The following is a 6,432-nucleotide window of genomic DNA, read 5'->3' as shown; positions in this document are numbered from 1 at the left end:
TGTAATCTTTTTTGGAAGGATCAATTGTCAAAGGTTGATTGGGATAATTATCGTTGAACAATCTGACTTGAACTTTGCGAATGATGGGATCTTGAGTATGGTTCAATGCCACTCTGAAAATGTTGTTGTTGTTTGTCTGAGAGTCTGGCAAGTTTTTGAAACCGACCATTAGATATCTCGCTGGTTTGACGGTGTTGGTGATTGGCCACGTGGTGGATTCTCCCGTTAAAGTCATGCTACCTATCGTGTTACGACGAAGAAAAGCAATTTCGATGTCTTTGGTTAAAGAGTTGAATATTCTCGTTTCCACTTCTACGGAAGGAGTGATTACCGGTATGTAAAGTTGGATATTCGTTATTTCCAATTTTGCGTCAGAGTTGTTTTCACCAAAGAATATCTTGTTGTCGTTGATTTCTCTTTACAAATGAATTTTATACGGTAAACCTATGGAAACCTTTCTGTGTTCCAAGAGACCAAATAAAGGATACAACTTCCAATTAACGTAATTACCCCATCTGTTGTTCTCGACAACATTGTTGTATTGAAGCGCTCTTTTTTCAAATCCGTGATTTACTCCGCGAGTCACTCTTTCCAGTGTGTTTCTAGCAACTACCCTTATCCTAGCAAGATCTGCGTCATTTGCTACAGTTCTGATCGGTTCTTTTAAAACTTCTCCGTCACCGACATCGGGAATTCATCCCGAAACTGAATCGTAGTTGTTGGGATACAGAACCGTTTTCAACATTGTGTCAAACTCGCCGGGGTGTTTTATGGTCTTTATTGGATTTGAACCAGCTTCCAAAACCATTTCGCTGAATAAAGACGGAAAGAAGTTGTTTTCTAAAGTCGTGTTGGTTTGTGGAATTCGATTCTGAGCGGCGTCTTTGATTTTGAAATCGCATCGGAAATGGGCATCGGAAAGCAGCAACCAATTGCACAACGAATTAATTTCAAAGGTAACTCTTCCTCCATCGTTTATTTGGGTCTGTGTCCCTACCGATGGTGGGATGATTACGTAAACCTCTTTCTTCTTGTTGAACGAATATTGAATCGGATTATACAATTGAAAGATTGGATCCCATCTGTAATTTTTGCTTGCCATTTCTATCCAATGATTTTAAACCCTTTTCCTTGTTTTTCTAGGGCTTGTCGTTCTAGTCTCTTGTTTCTTAGTTCTCTTATTAACTGCAGTTCTTTAAGTTCGTCAGATTTTTTCACTGCATCGCTAATATTTACTCCTGCTTTTGCCACAGATCCAAGAGCTTGCGCTTCTGAGGAAATGAGGGATTTGTTGTTTGAGACAGAATTGGCCACTTTGGGGATGAGAGATGTTAGCGCAGAGAAGAAACCGTCTCCTTCGAATTTTGTTTGTTCTGGTTTTAAAATTAAAGACATTTTTAATGCGGTTATTTTATACTGTATTATTATTAGTGATTCTTGTCTGTGGTTTGGGTAACTTATATGGATTCTGTTATAATACAGTTTGGGGAGTCTGTTATAATACATTTTTAACAGTTTTGGGAGTCTGTTATAATACATTTTAACGTCTTTTCGGATATGACGCATTGAAAAAGCTGCGCATGCGCAGAAGTGAAATGCGTCATATCCGAAAAGACATATACTACTCACATTTTCCGTCTATATGGCCTATAAGAGCCGAATATCGGCAACTTTTCCGGGGCTAAATTTTTCCCCATGGCAGATTTCTCTGTTCTGTTTTTTTTTCACATGTTTAGAGGGCCCAGGTGCATATGTGTGCAAAATTTCAGCTTTGTAGCTTGGTAAGTTTTCAAAATGAAAATTTATTTGTGTATAAGCACATTTCGTGCAGTAGTCCCTTGTAACTAAAAAAATTCTATTTTTTTTCTCTAATTGTTTTTAATTCGGTTTTAAGTGTTTTTCCGACTCCCTTGGGTCTAATTAATAGGGAAAACCCAAAACATGGGCCAAATCAGATTATTTTGCAAAGTTAGCTATTGCATGTTTACCGTCTATATGGCCTTTAAGAGCCGAATATGGGCAACTTTTCCGAGGCTAACTTTTTCCCTATGGGAGATTTCCCAGTTCTGTTTTTTTCCACATGTGTAGTGGGGCCCAGGTGCATATGTGTGCAAAATTTCAGCTTTGTAGCTTGGTAAGTTTTCAAAATAAAAATTTATTTGTGTATAAGCACATTTAGTGCAGTAGTCCCTTGTAACTAAAAAAATCTATTTTTTTCTTTAATTGTTTTTAAATCGGTTTTAAGTGTTTTTCCGACTCCCTTGGGTCTAATTAATACGAAAAACCCAAAACATGGGCCAAATCAGATTATTTTGCAAAGTTAGCTATTGCAAGTTTTCAGTCTATATGGCCTATAAGAGCCGAATATAGGCAACTTTTCCGGGGCTAACTTTTTCCCTATGGGAGATTTCTCTGTTCTGTTTTTTTTTTCACATGTGTAGGGGGCCCAGGTGCATATGTGTGCAAAATATCAGCTTTGTAGCTTGGTAAGTTTTCAAAATAAAAATTTATTTGTGTATAAGCACATTTCGTGTAGTAGTCCCTTGTAACTAAAAAAAATCTATTTTTTCTGTAATTGTTTTAAATTCGTTTTTAAGTGTTTTTTCGACTCCCTGGGGTCTAATTAGTAGGGAAAAACCCAAAACACAGGCCAAATCGGATTATTTGACAAAGTTAACTATTGCACGTTTTCCGTCTATATGGCCTATAAGAGCCGAATATGGGCAACTTTTCCGGGGCTAACTTTTTCCCTATGGGAGATTTCTCTGTTCTATTTTTTTCCACATGTGTAGGGGACACAGGTGCATATGTGTACAAAATTTCAAATTTGTAGCTTGGTAAGTTTTCAAAATAAAAATTTATTTGTGTATAAGCACATTTCGTGCAGTAGTCCTTTGTAACTAAAAAAATTCTATTTTTTTCTCTCATTGTTTTTAATTCGGTTTTAAGTGTTTTACTGACTCCCTGGAGTCTAATTAGTAGGGAAAAGCCAAAACATGGGCCAAATCGGATTATTTGGCAAAGTTAGCTATTGCAAGTTTTCGTCTTTATGGCGTATAAGAGCCGAATATCGGCAACTTTTCCGGGGCTAACTTCTTCCCTATGGGAGATTTCTCTTTTCAGTTTTTTTCCACATGTGTAGTCGGGCCCAGGTGCATATTTGTGCAAAATTTCAGCTTTTTAGCTTGGTAAGTTTTCAAAATAAAAATTTATTTGTGTATAAGCACATTTCGTGTAGTAGTCCCTTGTAACTAAAAAAATTCTATTTTTTCTCTAATTGTTTCTAATTCGGTTTTAAGTGTTTTTCCGACTCCCTTCGATCTAATTAGTAGGAGAAAACCAAAACATGGGCCAAATCGAATTATTTGGCAAAGTTAGCTATTGCACGTTTTCCGTCTATATGGCCTACAAGAGCCGAATATCGGCAACTTTATCGGGGTTAACTTTTTCCCTATGGGAGATTTCTCTGTTCTTTTTATTTTCCACATGTGTAGGGGGCCAAGGTGCATATGTGTGCAAAATTTCAGCTTTGTAGCTTGGTAACTTTTCAAAATAAAATTTATTTGTGTATAAGCACATTTCTTGCACTAGTCCCTTGTAACCAAAAATTTTTTATTTTTTTCTCTAATTGTTTTTAATTCGGTTTTAAGTATTTTTACGACTCCCTGTGGTCTAATTAGTAGGAAAAACCCAAAACATGGACCAAATCGGATTATTTGGCAAAGTTAGCTTTTGCACGTTTTCCGTCTATATGGACTATAAGAGCCAAATATCGGCAACATTTCCGGGGCTAACTTTTTCCCTATGGGAGATTTCTCTGTTCTGTTTTTTTTCCACATGTGTAGGGTGCCTAGGTGCATATGTGTGCAAAATTTCAGCTTTGTAGCTTGGTAAGTTTTCAAAATAAAAATTTATTTGTGTATAAGCACATTAAGTGCAGTAGTCCCTTGTAACTAAAAAAAATCTATTTTTTTCTCTAATTGTTTTTAATTCGTTTTTAAGTGTTTTTTTCGACTCCCTGGGGTCTTATAAGTAGGGAAAAACCCAAAACATGGGCCAAATCGGATTATTTGGCAAAGTTAGCTATTGCACGTTTTCCGTCTGTATGGCCTATAAGAGCCGAATATCGGCAACATTTCCGGGGCTAACTTTTTCCCTATGGGAGATTTCTCTTTTCGGTTTTTTTTCCACGTGTGTAAGGGGCCCAGGTGCATATATGCGCAAAATATCAGCTTTGAAGCTTGGTAAGTTTTCAAAATAAAAATTTATTTGTGTATAAGCACATTTCGAGCAGTAGTCCATTGTAACTAAAAAAATTCTATTTTTTTCTCAAATTGTTTTTAATTCGGTTATAAGTGTTTTTCCGTTTCCCTGGGGTCTAGTTAGTAGGGAAAACCCAAAACATTGGCCAAATCGGATTATTTGGCAAAGTTAGCTATTGCACGTTTTCCGTCTATCTGGCCTTAAGAGCCGAATATCGGCAACATTTCCGGGAATAACTTTTTCCCTATGGGAGATTTCTCTGTTCTGTTTTTTCCACATGTGTAGGGGGCCCAGGTATATATGGGTGCAAAATTTCAGCTTTGTAGCTTGGTAAGTTTTCAAAATAAAAATTTATTTGTGTATAAGCACATTTCGTGCAGTAGTCCCTTGTAACTAAAAAAATTCTATTTTTTTCTCTAATTGTTTTTAATTCGGTTTTAAGTGTTTTTCTGACTCCCTGGAGTCTAATTAGTAGGGAAAACCCAAAACATGGGCCAAATCGGAATATTTGGCAAAGTTAGCTATTGCAAGTTTTCCGTCTATGTGGCCTATAAGAACCTAATTTCGACAACTTTTCCGGGGCTAACTTTTTTCCTATGGAAGATTTCTCTGTTCTATTTTTTTCACAGGTGTAGGGGGCCTAGGTGCATATGTGTGCAAAATTTCAGCTTTGTAGCTTGGTAAGTTTTCAAAATAAAAATTTATTTGTGTATAAGCACATTTGGTGCAGTAGTCCCTTGTAACTAAAAAAAATCTATTTTTTTCTCTAATTGTTTTTAATTCGTTTTTAAGTGTTTTTTCGACTTCATGGGGTCTAATAAGTAGCGAAAAACCCAAAACATGGGCCAAATCGGATTATTTGGCAAAGTTAGCTATTGAACGTTTTCCGTCTATATGGCCTATAAAAGCCTAATATCGGCAACTTTTCCGGGACTAACTTTTTCCCTATGGGAGATTTCTCTGTTCTATTTTTTTCCACATGTGTAGAGGGCCCAGGTGCATATGTGTGCAAAATTTCAGCGTTGTAACTTTTTAACTTTTCAAAATAAAAATTTATTTGTGTATAAGCACATTTGGTGCAGGAGTCCATTGTAACTAAAAAAATTCTATTTTTTTCTGTAATTGTTTCTAATTCGGTTTTAAGTGTTTTTCCGACTCCCTGGGGTCTAATTAGTAGGAGAAACCCAAAACATGGGCCAAATCGAATTATTTGGAAAAGTTAGCTATTGCACGTTTTTCGTCTATACGGTGTATTAGAGCCAAATATCGCCAACTTTTCCGAAGCTAACTTTTTTCCTATGGGAGATTTCTCTGTTCTGTTTTTTCCACATGTGTAGGGGGCCCAGGTGCATATGTGTGCAAAATTTCAGATTTGTAACTTGGTAAGTTTTCAAAATAAAAATTTTTTTGTGTTTAAGCACATTTCGTGCAGTAGTCCCTTGTAACTAAAAAAATTCTATTTTTTTCTCTAATTGTTTTTAATTCGGTTTTAAGTATTTTTCCGACTCCCGGTGGTCTAATTAGTAGGAAAAACCCAAAACATGGGCCAAATCGGAATATTTGGCAAAGTTAGCTATTGCACGTTTTCCGTCTATATGTACTATAATGGCCGAATATCAGCAACATTTCCAGAGCTAACTTTTTCCCTATGGGAGATTTCTCTGTTCATTTTTTTTTCACATGTGTAGGGGGCCTAGGTGCATATGTGTGCAAAATTTAAGCTTTGTAGCTTGCTAAGTTTTCAAAAAAATAATTTATTTGTGTATAACCACATTTCGTACAGTAGTCCCTTGTAACTAAAAAAAATCTATTTTTTTCTGTATTGTTTTTAATTCGTTTTAAGTGTTTTTTCGACTCCCTGGGGTCTAATAAGTAGGGAAAAACCCAAAGCATGGGCCAAATCGGATTATTTGGCAAAGTTAGCTATTGCACGTTTTCCGTCTATATGGCCTATAAGAGCCTAATATCGGCAACTTTTCCGGCGCAAACTTTTTCCCTATGGGAGATTTCTCTGTTCTAATTTTTTCCACATGTGTAGTGGGCCCAGGTGCATATGTGTGCACAATTTCAGCTTTGTAGCTTGGTAAGTTTTCAAAATAAAAATTTATTTGTGTTTAAGCACAGTTCGTGCAGTATTCCCTTGTAACTAAAAAATCTATTTTTTTCTGT

The sequence above is a fragment of the Lottia gigantea genome, assembly GCF_000327385.1.
Source record: "Lottia gigantea unplaced genomic scaffold LOTGIsca_107, whole genome shotgun sequence".
NCBI lineage: Eukaryota > Metazoa > Mollusca > Gastropoda > Lottiidae > Lottia > Lottia gigantea.
This window is presented reverse-complemented; position numbering follows the sequence as displayed.